Genomic DNA, 11,425 nt, shown 5'->3' with positions numbered 1-11,425 from the left:
TCCCGATGGTGACAGCTCTGATGAAGGCTTCAGGCAGCAGACACAAAACTGTTGGTGCCACATGCTCCTGAAGATCACCAAGGATCAGAAGGCAAGAGACCCTAAACTTGAAGCTGTCACCATCACTTGTTCCATTTTCCCTGCTCCTCATCCTCTATGGGCTCTGTACCTCTGTTGGTCTTCTGTAATGACCAACAAACAGTATCTGCCTCATGGGGAGAAGACAGGGAGGAGAGGTACTCTCTTCTTACTCCCTTGTCCAGGTACAGTGGGTGCTTGCAGTGTGGTCTTCTTGGTCACAAGGAGTATCCCAGGCAGCAGAGCAGGCAGAGCAAGGTAGGAGACAGAGCAGTGAGGATCCTGGTGCAGTGAACTTGGGAATATAGCCTGTGTTGTCCCCGACATGGGAGGAGGAGCAGGGACAGTTGCTCAATAATGCCCCCTATCTGCAATAAGGGCTAGATGCACCAATTTCTCTTGCTATAGCTTTATTTGGGCTAAATGTGTATTTTATCAGCCCGTAATATACAGGCTTTCCATTCCAACAAGAAAGAACCAAAATACCTTATGCCCTTGTTATTGCTGTTGCCAGAGGGATGATATTGAGCATAGGAGAGTACGGTACAGTAGTACTGAGGAAGTACAGCTGATCTTCTGAAAAAACTTTTGCTCAGACTTTCAATATCGTCATCGTTTCACCATGCTTTTTTCTGCTGTTGACAGACTTGTCCTGCTCACTGAGAATGTGGCTGAAAGACCATTTCCCCAATCCTTTTTATGTCGTCTCCTTTTGAATCCTCTCTTTTGCCCATCCAGTTACTTAATTCCTCTTATCTTCTCCTGCCTAAGCCCTTAGCATTTGTCTGCTATCTAGATGCTGACTCTAGATGCTTCCTTACATTTTTCCATGAGGAAATAATGCCAGCTCCAGTAATCATTTCTGAGGAAGCTTGGTGTAAGCATGTACAAATTTTAAGAATTTAGGAGAAGACATCTAGTCCCTTATATCTCCAAGTGTGGCTGTAAGTGGTCAATTAAAGAAGTGTTAAAATGAGGCATGCCTGTTCCCTAACGCTGTCCCAGCTTCCAACAATGTTGAGAGAATTTCCTGAGCTTGAGGTCATTTAATAACCCCCAAAAGGTCTCTTCTTAGGATATTTTTTCTGGTCTTCTGTTGGGACTGTGCAAATTTCTGGCATCTGCAGCCTCTTCTATTAAGGAATTCCACAGGTTTACAGCCTGTTGTGTCAAAACCACCTTGTTCTGTTTGTTTCAAACCTAATCAAATCATCAAATTAGATGGGCCTTAATGGGAAGGTATTTGGATCAATAGCTATCCATCTATTCCATGATGCATATGCTTTTGTAGACATTTATTATATCTTCCCCCTAAATTGTATCTAGTTCCACATGTAATATACAAGGCATAGAAGAATAACCGTAAATCAGACACTCTACTTTTAAAATAAATATGACATCCATGAGTGAATAAAATTTATCTTTTGAAGCTTGCTTCATTATAATACCATTATTTGATTTAGCCATATTGATTTTATAACCCTGCTTGGCAAGATTATGTCCGTACAGCAAGCCAAAGAGACAGACAAGATGGAACAGCACTGTCAGACCAAAACATGGATAAACAGAAACCTGTAGTAGGGCACAGAGCGGGACATGGAAAATTAGTGTCATAATTTACAGACAAACACCACAGCCAAGTTTCTCAGCAATAACATGCTGGCATGTATGCTGCTAGATGGGTGATCTAGACAATAATCAGGCTGTGATAATATTCCTGTGCTAATAAATATTTCACAAGCTGCTGGTAGGTTCAGAAATTGATTTACAGATCAAAGTAGAAAGTCATGTGAAGGAATTCTAATTAATTCTAACAAAAGATCAAAAAAGGAAGTATTATTTTTTAGACAGTTTGAATAAATAATTTGTTGTTATCATATAGAAAATATTGTTAATTGAAGGTAAAGTGTGTGCCTTTTTAAAATCCTGTTTTCTGAAGTTTTGAAGGTTTAGAATTTAAAAGCAAATGAGAAAAAATGAAAGACTGATTACAAGTTCTGACAGGGGGACAGACCAGTAGCATGTAGAATTTGCCTTCTAAGCAGAGGGTTTACTACCTCTAGATGCAGTGTGAGATTTATCTATTCAAACATGAAGGCATCTGAGCAAGATACTGCAGAGCACTATTCCTGAATCATGTAGGTCGAGAAATAGCTAAATGTAATGGTGCAGTTCATGTGACCAAGTGTAGATGTCCTCTTCAAAATGAGATGAATCATTTCCACACTGTGGGTGTTCAGAGTTTACACATGAATCCCGCTCACTGTCTCTTATATTACAGCTTGTCCCAGCTTAGCCATCTCCCTAAGGGTGACTGTGTGCTGTCCTTGTTCTAGTCAGTTCTCAGTCACTTGGGAATTGCTGCCTTTTAATCTGGTAGCTTTAACATCAGTTGTGCTACCATGAATCCTTCATGCAGTTCCCCAGGCTGAATTTATGGAAAGGATCCAGCTTCTCTGATAACATTGTCAGGGAGCAGAAGGACTGGGAAGTACTTGTGGAGCGTTTCTTGCCTTCAGCCAAGGTGTGACCCTAATCCATGTGGTCTTTACGTCATCAACCAGTTTGGGAATCACATCACTCATGAAGCAGTGGCTTGGGGGTGGTGTGGCCCTTGCACAGACCAGCTACTCCTGTGGTAGTAGCAGGGATGCTCTCGCTAGGCCAGACTGGAGTTAGTGCTGCCACAGCTCTGCAGGTGCTGCTGGCTGTCTGTGTGAGCAGCAGTCACACCTTTGGTGAGAGCAGCCATGCCTTTGCAGCTGCTCCCAGTGAGACAAGACTGTGTAGGGTTGGCAATGGGAACGGGCGGGTGGCAGATGAGCTGTGACAGTGGGTCTTAGCACTTAGGATTTTGGTGGTAAAGTGAAGTGAGATGCTGGATGATAGTGAAAAGTGGCAACTGGCAACACAGCCTGGCTGTGGCTGCTGGCACTGAAATGAGGTTTTGGCAGTAACAGGAGGCTCTGTGCTTCCTAGAAAGAAAAAGTGACTCTTAACAGTAAGATGTGATACTGTTGCTGACATCGGTGAAGTATTTTTTGCTGCAATGCATGTCTCCTTGATACTGGGTCTCTTCTGGGGTTGTTTAGAGTAGAACAGACATTTCAGTTTCAATGAACATCTAGTCCAACTGCCTGATCACTTCAGGGCTTGACCAAAAGTTAAAGCACATTATTAAGGACATTGTCCAAACACTTCTAAATGCTGACAGGCTTGGAGCATCGACCTCCTCTCTAGGAAGCCTCTTCCAGTTTTTGACCATTCTCTTGGTAAGAAATGCTTCCTAATGTCCAGTCTAACCCTCCCCTGGTGTAGCTGTGAACAATTCACATGGGACCTATCACCAGATACCAGGGAGAAGGGATCAGCATCCCTTCTCCACATACCCTCCTCAGTAGCAATGAGGTCACTCCTCAGCCTGCTTTGCTCCGAATTAGACAAGCCTGAAGTACTCGGCCACTCCTCAAAGGACATTCCTTCCAGCCTTACTGAGCCAGAGGCTCAAACATGGCTTCAAAACGGGCTAATGCCGCTATGGGAACCTGGAGGATGACTGAAGCTGTTCAAGGGCAAAGAGGTTGTGTGAGCACAAAAAGGGTTATTCTGTTGCTCTGGTATGCAAGCTGTCTCTGCATAAATCAAGAGTAAGTAGGGAAGTCAAGGCTAAAGTAAGATAACGTATTTCTGTTCAAAAAGCATATGGTATAGATGAAATGTAATCAGCTTGAATGAAACGGGCTGAAGGGAGTCTTGGAACTGTCTAGATTAATAGGATGAGCAAATACCACATTGTGTCAAAACTGCCTAGATAACAGTGTTAGAAATATCAGATTTGGATGTGGATGTAGCAGAATTGGCACTAATGAGGAAAAAATAATTAGAGGCAGGTCGTTAAATAGGTCCCATTTGTGTGGGAGGACTCTAGGCAGAGAAAGAGAGATGCAAGGTTGTTGACAAGGTGGGCTTAGGAAAATAAACACTAGGAATTAAAATAATTAAATAGGAAAAAAAACCAGGAAATAAGTTTAAATAGGCATTAGGTATAATTCTGTGGAGAACAAAGAGGCGTGGGATATTCTGGTTGTAGAAGTGTGGATACCTCCAGTGGTAAAGCTGACCTATGGATGGTGGACAACACACTTGGGACAACTTGCTGGACTCTAATCAGGTCTATGTCTAAAAGACTTGGCATGCAAGGGTGGGCTGAGAAGGGATGGGCTTATGCCCTAATACTAAGTGTAGAAGGGAAGGCAATAGAATTGTAATGTGATAGAGCTTGCATGTGATTTAGTTCATTTCTTCATAGTAATTGTCACTTAGTACTGGAGGTAACAGGCAATATAACTGGAACTCAGAATTGCTGTGCTCATAGTGATACAGTTGTGAATGAGTCCTGCTAATATTAGACATTTGTTCATTCGCCAATTGAGGCAGTATCAGTCTCTTGTGTTAGTTAGTCAGCTACAGGTAAGGTCTCCAGTCTAAGAGAGAAGAGTCAGACACATAAGATACCATGATCATTATTTTAAAAGCTATTTTGTATGCAAAAAGCTAAAACCATTTCATTTCCCCCAAATATGCCAAGTGATTATTCACAACAGTGAAGAAAATGAAACAGGGAGAACTTTTGTGTCCTGTGATGTGGTCCTAGTGCTTTCATTCTGCTGTCATTATGACACCGATCATTGTGGAGTCAAGAGAGCTTGCAGTGGGTGCTATGCGGAGTCCAAACGTGGAAGTTTTGTGGGGGCTCAATACTGTGGCTGAAGACAGCGAGACACAAGTGCTGAAATGCTTCCGTAGCAGAGACTGCAGCTGCATATGGATTGCTTGTGGCAGGAAATGCATCCAGTGTTAAAAAGGTTGGCATGATAGTGCATGGGACCTGGAGATGGAATGACCAGTGTGAGACTGAAGACACATTCAACCTATTGAAGGTATAGAAACTAATACCAGGGGGAAAACAAAAAAAAAGCCAACAAGAAAACAGCATCTTAAAAATCCATTTGAATTTAATTTTGGCAGATTGTATGGATTCAGAGGAGACTAAAGACATAAATGCATTGGGTATTTGTTCTGGGATAGTCTGAATTATCTTCACAGTACCTAGTATGGGGCTCTGGTTTGTATTTGTGCTGAAAACAGTGTTGATAACACAGTGATGCTTTCATTGTTGCTGAGCAGTGCTTAACCGCCTTTTCAGCAGTCAAGGCCTTCTCCTCTTCTCATACCACCCTGCCAGAAAAGAGGCTGAGGGTGCACAAGGAGTTGGGAAGGGACTCAGCCAGGACAGCTGAGTCCCCAACTGACCCAAGGGATATTCCGTACCATATGGCACCATGCTCAGTATATAAAGCTGGTGGAAGAAGCAGGAAGGGGAATGTTTGGAGTGATGGCGTTTGTCTTCCCAAGTCACCGTTACATGTGATGGGGCTCTGCTTTCCTGGGAACGGCTGAGCACCTGCCTGCCCATGAGAAGTGGTGAATAAATTCCTTGTTTTACTTTGCTTGTGTGTGTGGCTTTTGCTTTACCTATTAAAGTGTCTTTATCTCAACCCATGAGTTTTCTCACTTTTACTCTTCCGACTGTCTCCCCCATTCTGCTGTGGAGGAGTGAGTGAGTGGCTGCATGGGGCTGAGCTGCCAGCTGGGGTTAAACCACGACAGTACTGACTCCATGGTGTCTTTACACTTGTATCTTTCTGTAGCCAGAAGACAGCTTGTTGCTTGTTTTAGTTTCTTGCTTCAAAATTTTAAATTGACAAAAGAAAGCAAAGCACATGCTGAACGGCTTTGCTCAATACAGACTGCAATCAGCAACATTCTTTCAAATTCCACTTTGAAGCTTGCAAAGTAAAGGCTTCATCCTGCCAGGCAGGGTATTAAATATCACATGGAAGGCAGTCATAATTCCAGTTCATTGTAGCAAGGAGCATTTCAAGTTGAAGTAAACTCCATAATGCAAGTGAACAAGGAAGTACAGAGGACATGGTGATGGCTCTTTTCTTATTAAACCCTAAGTGAAGGGATATTTGCTGCTAGTCCTGCTTGTTTGAGCATCACAAGCTAAAATACATAAATATAATCTTGAGCAAGGAACCAAACTCTTCAGAACTCATAAACTGCTGGGGATCCTCATCTTGCCATACTACACACATGTCCCCTACATCTTGTCCCCTCTCCCTAGTCCCATTTCTTGCACTCTGCTGCACACTGGCTCTGCAGCAGGGTGGATGGAGAACACCTCATGCTTTATTGAGAACTTTATTGAGAACAACAGATTCAAATTTCTTCAGGCTGAAGAGGGCTCAGATTTTTCACTTACAAGGAAGTGCTCTAACCTCTAGGATACCATGTAGTCTCCTCTGCTACAGGATGTCAGAATTTCTTCAATGAAAAACAAAGAAAAACACTAGTAATTTTACAGTTACTCAGACCATTCCATTATGCTAAATTGTTGTCTTGCTATTTCTTCAGCATTCAAATAAATGGTGTATTAAGAGGAAGGTTTTAAGCCTACATCTTGTCGTACAGAAGTATTACTGTAGGGATTCCTTTTCTTGCATGTTTGTTAAGGAATTCTAGCTGGATGGGTTCTTTGGGAACTCTGAGATCTGCAAGATAAACTGTGCTGCCAGAAGGCTGAGCATCCTGCTGCTACCTTGGAGGGGCTTTAGGAAGAGAGCTGTGAAATATTTTGCTGCAGAGGCAAAAGAGAGAGGCTGTGTGCCAGGAAGGACAGCAGTGCAGGAGAAACAGAGAGAGAACTTCACACAGGTTTGTGGAATAAGGAGAGTTGAGGTGAGGTGAGGGGCAGCAACACCTTTTCACAACCACCCTAAGCAGCTTCCAGCATTTTCTTACTGATCTGTGATCATGTATGGAGTTATGAGTACACAGCTCCCCTCTCCCTGCAGTGGGGGTCAGATGTCTCTGTCTTGTTCTGGAGAGATTCATGTGTTTTTCACTGCAAACATTCCTCTGCAGATGCTTAACAGATGCTTACATTTTTGCTACGGAAAAAAGGCAATTCCAGGGACAGCTCAAGAAAATGAAGGGGGGAAACAGTTCTCATCCAGGTAATCTGTAGCCAGCCCTGCATCACATGTCCAAGTAAAGATGCAAAAGGGAAAGGAAATGAAAAGGAACAAGGAGGTCTGTGAAACTCCTGCATTTTTCATCAGTTTTTGTTCATGCAGTTTGCAGGCTTTTTGATAGGCACTGTTAACTGTTATTATCAATCACCTGTTCTAACTACACAACTATTTTAACCCTCTTGAATACGGTGACAAAATGAACACAGGTCATCATTTGTTTTTAACACTTGGTACTGTCCATTTAATTGGAAGGAATTAACAAGGAGCAGCTGTTTCAACATATTATTAATGTACTTGAACACAGTGAGTAATCTACACAGTTCAATTATAGGGATCCCTATGTCCCCAAGATGGCAATTGTAAAGATTTACATTTTAATTGATATCTTATTCTGTAAAGAAAAGCCCTCAGCTACCTAGGTCCTTACAATTAATTAGGCACAAAATACTCCATGAAGATTAACAGCACCCTCATCCCTATAGTGCTCAAATAAAAAGCCCCAAAAGGCAAAAGCACTTTAAAATCTGTAAGATATCAGTATAACATGTCTAACAACAGTTCACAATCCACAAAACAGCATATGCATTTGCAGAGAGCAATTACTCATTAGAATTGTCAGATGTGGTATGATTTTGAGCACATGTGGCATCCCTAATTTCCATTGCCTGTTTTAGCCTTAAGTCTATAGTTCTTATGAGAGCACATTGTTTGGTTAAGGGATCCATCAGCATGTAGGCTCTGCTCCATGAAAAATATTTACCTTTAGTTTTGCAGTTACAGATTGTAACCAAAACAAGTCATGTCTGTATGTACAGTCTCGACATCCAGGTGATTTCAAGCCAGTGCCATTTTGCTTTTGTGTTCCACGTGCACAGGACAACCCGACCCTGAATCTTCTAAATGTACTGATCTGCAAAGAAAATTGCTGACAGCCCATTTGTGGCTTCAGTCACGACTTCTTCAGTCATGTACCATGGCCTCGAAAGAGCACCTCCCTTGCAGCATGCCATCCTCCAGACATTGTGGAGCCATTACTGGTCATCCCATGTCAGCAAGGCAGTATTGTCCCACCTACCATGCTGTGTCTTGTTCTGCTGTTCCTTAAGTGTTGATGGATGAGAATGCAGCATTTGCCTTGTTTGTCAGATTTATCATATGCTCTGTGTTCAGTCTCCATACTCAATGCCTTCCCACAATGACGAACTGTCCCTCTGATCCAGTGTCCCAAACCACAGCTGCCAGTAAACACAACCACAGTGTGCAGGCCCTGCAAAGCCATATGCCTTGGCAGACTGACACAACTTCTGCCCCGAGCCTGCTACAAAAATCCAAGTCTCACAATGCACCACAGGAAGTGTCCTCCTGGGAGCAGCTCTGCATTCCCATGGAGGGGGTGGATTTGCCCTACCAATTGCCACAAGACTGTTAGGCATAGCAGGAGTATTGACAACTGTGGACTGGAGCCTGTTAGACAAGGCAGCATGTGTGGAGTGGAGGGAGTTTACTTGTCTCATCCACATCTGCAGATGTGTGGATTCTTGCTAATATCTACCTGCCTTGGAAGGTCAATTATTTTTTGTATATTGAATTGTGGAGGTCAGGCAGCCTCTGTCACATCTTCTGGCAGATGCTGCCTGCATATGAATTTGGGCATTGGCCTACCCTCAAGAGATGTTCCAGAGTGAACTGAACTGGATATTGGAAGGACTTAGTGTCCAGCTTGTGACATTCTTCATTTTTAGTAGAAAATATCCCAGAAAAGGTAATGCAGAAACTGAATACAATCTTCAGTGGCTTTTGCTGTCTAATGTTTGCAAACACGTATGTACAAATGGAGATTTTCTGGCATTAGTTTTTTCTCATGGATGCCAAAATATATATTTCTGAAACAACAAGACATAAACTCTAATAAAACCAGTGCTTTGCCAAGTTTATAATAAAGCTATTTTAAAAAATAACATAGCAACAAAGAGAAAGAGTTAAAAAAGAAAATCATGTTTTTACTGTTCAAGAATTCATAATCATCTTTTCCCCTGTGACTACAGCTTATACAAGAATATTTTGGCTTTGTTTCAACTCAGAGATTTAGAAGTGATTGAAGTAAAGAGCTGAGAAAGGAAGAAGTTTTGCAGCATTTCTCAAAAAAATTAGAATTCAAATATATTGAGAAAGAGTCAGTTCTTCACAGCAATAGGCAATATTGGTGCCACAGGTATTATGTAGTACAGTGGAAACATGATTTTGCAAATCAGAACCAGCAGCAGCAGGCAGCGTCTGTGCTGCACACTGCGGTAGGACTGCTGTGTTCCTGACAGAAGTGCATGAAATCTGCCACACGTGAGACTTCTTCCAACTTCTGCGTGCACACTGCACCCATGACCTGCCCAGCCCAGTATGTCTGGAGTGTCATTTGCTGTGTGCTAGCAGACTGCCTGCTATTGCAGTGTTTGCACCTGCAAACTCACAGTGACACCAGCTGCAGATCCCTTTGCCCCACTGGCCAGTGCTCTTTTCTTCAGGATCCCTGTACTCAGCACTGGTGAGGTTGCACCTTGAATGCTGTGTTCAGTTTTGGGCCCCTCACTACAAGAAAGACATTGAGGTACTGGAGCGTGTCCAGAGAAGGGTAACAAAGCTGGTGAAGAGTCTGGAGCACAAGTCTGATGACGAGCAGCTGAGGGAACTGGAGTTGTTTAGCCTGGAGAAGAGGAGGCTCAGGGGTGACCTCATCACTCTCTACAACTACCTGAAAGGAGGTTGTAGCCAGGTGGGTGTTGGTTTCTTCTCCCATGTAACAAGTGACAGGATGAGAGGAAATGGCCTCAAGTTGTGCCAGCAGAGGTTTAGACTGGATATTAGGAAAAATTTCTTCACGGGAAGTTATCAAGCACTGAACAGGTTGCCTAGGGAAGTGGTTGAGTCACTAAGGTAAAACATATGCAGATATTCTTTCCAAGAATGCCAAGGCAGTTGAAGGATAAAAAAAAAAAAAAAAAAAAGATTTATTTCAGATGGAAGGACCACTTTTTAATGGTGCTGCACACACCTGGCCCCCAGTGGAAAAAGGCAAGTTCCTGCCCTCTCAGGGCCTCTTTATCCTCTCTGTATCTCCTCCCACCCTCCCAAGGCCTCTGTACCTGTCTGTTAGGGCTATCTCTCTCCTCTCACATATCAGAGAGGCTGAGAACTTCTCTTGCTATGCAAGGGACAGGGAGAAATCATTGAAACTGCCTTTGAGAAAGAGTTACCATTTAGGCAGAAAGCCTTTCTAGGGAAAACTGAGTTCCCAGCTTTCCCATTACAAATTCTTCTGAAAATCAAACTATCCCTACAATCACCATCCCTCGAAGTATTTAAAAGACCTGAAGATGTGGCACTTAAGGACATGGTTTAGTAGTGGACTTGGCAGTGCTGGGTCAACGGTTGGACTCAATGATCTTATAGGTCCTTTCCAACCTAAATGATTCTATGATTCTGTGTCCAGCAGCTGGGTCTGAACCATTGCTACAACCAAACTGCCCAATGCTTAGAAGTAAGTGACAAACAGTGAATTCCTTCTAGTCAACCCAATAGCCTTGTCCCAGCTCTCCAAAGGGCTGTTAGCTTGTCTGTGGTATGGGACAAAGGCAAGAACCTGCCTGGTCTGAGAAGGAACAGGAAACTAGTTCCCCAGGAATCTGGAGCGCTGAGCAATGTCATGCAAGGTCATTGAGTATGACTATAATTTTTGCTGTGGGCATCTGTGTTATCTAGATTTTACGACTGAGTGTCCTAGCCTCTCGTGCCCTGGAAGCAACTAAAATTACAGTTCAAAACCAGAATAATGAATATGAATATGCTTTCTGTAATTTACATCCTCTTGAGGAGCTCTATTGACTTAATGTTTAAATGGTGTGCAAGCAAATGTGATGCCTAAAATTATCACGAGGCAAACTAAGCTGATAAAGGCTTGAAATAATATGAATTCTATCTTGTTCCAGAGATAGTTAGTAATTATCAGTCCTACAGTAAAGGAAGAAATTGCAAATAGATCCTCCCAGATATATTGCAAGGAATTTCTGCTTCCTTCAGACAGCTTAGACAAAATTAATTCTTTTTTATTTGGCTTTATTTTTTATTTCAGAAGACTATTGAAAAAACATTTTTCTCTTCACCTTTGAGAAGACAAGGACACAAGTTTGAACAATAGAAATTCTAATTAGGTGTAAGAAAAGAAATTACCATAATGGTGGTCAAACACTGGAAGG

The sequence above is a fragment of the Chiroxiphia lanceolata genome, chromosome 5, assembly GCF_009829145.1.
Source record: "Chiroxiphia lanceolata isolate bChiLan1 chromosome 5, bChiLan1.pri, whole genome shotgun sequence".
NCBI classification, from domain to species: domain Eukaryota; kingdom Metazoa; phylum Chordata; class Aves; order Passeriformes; family Pipridae; genus Chiroxiphia; species Chiroxiphia lanceolata.
Note: the sequence above shows the minus strand (reverse complement) of the source record.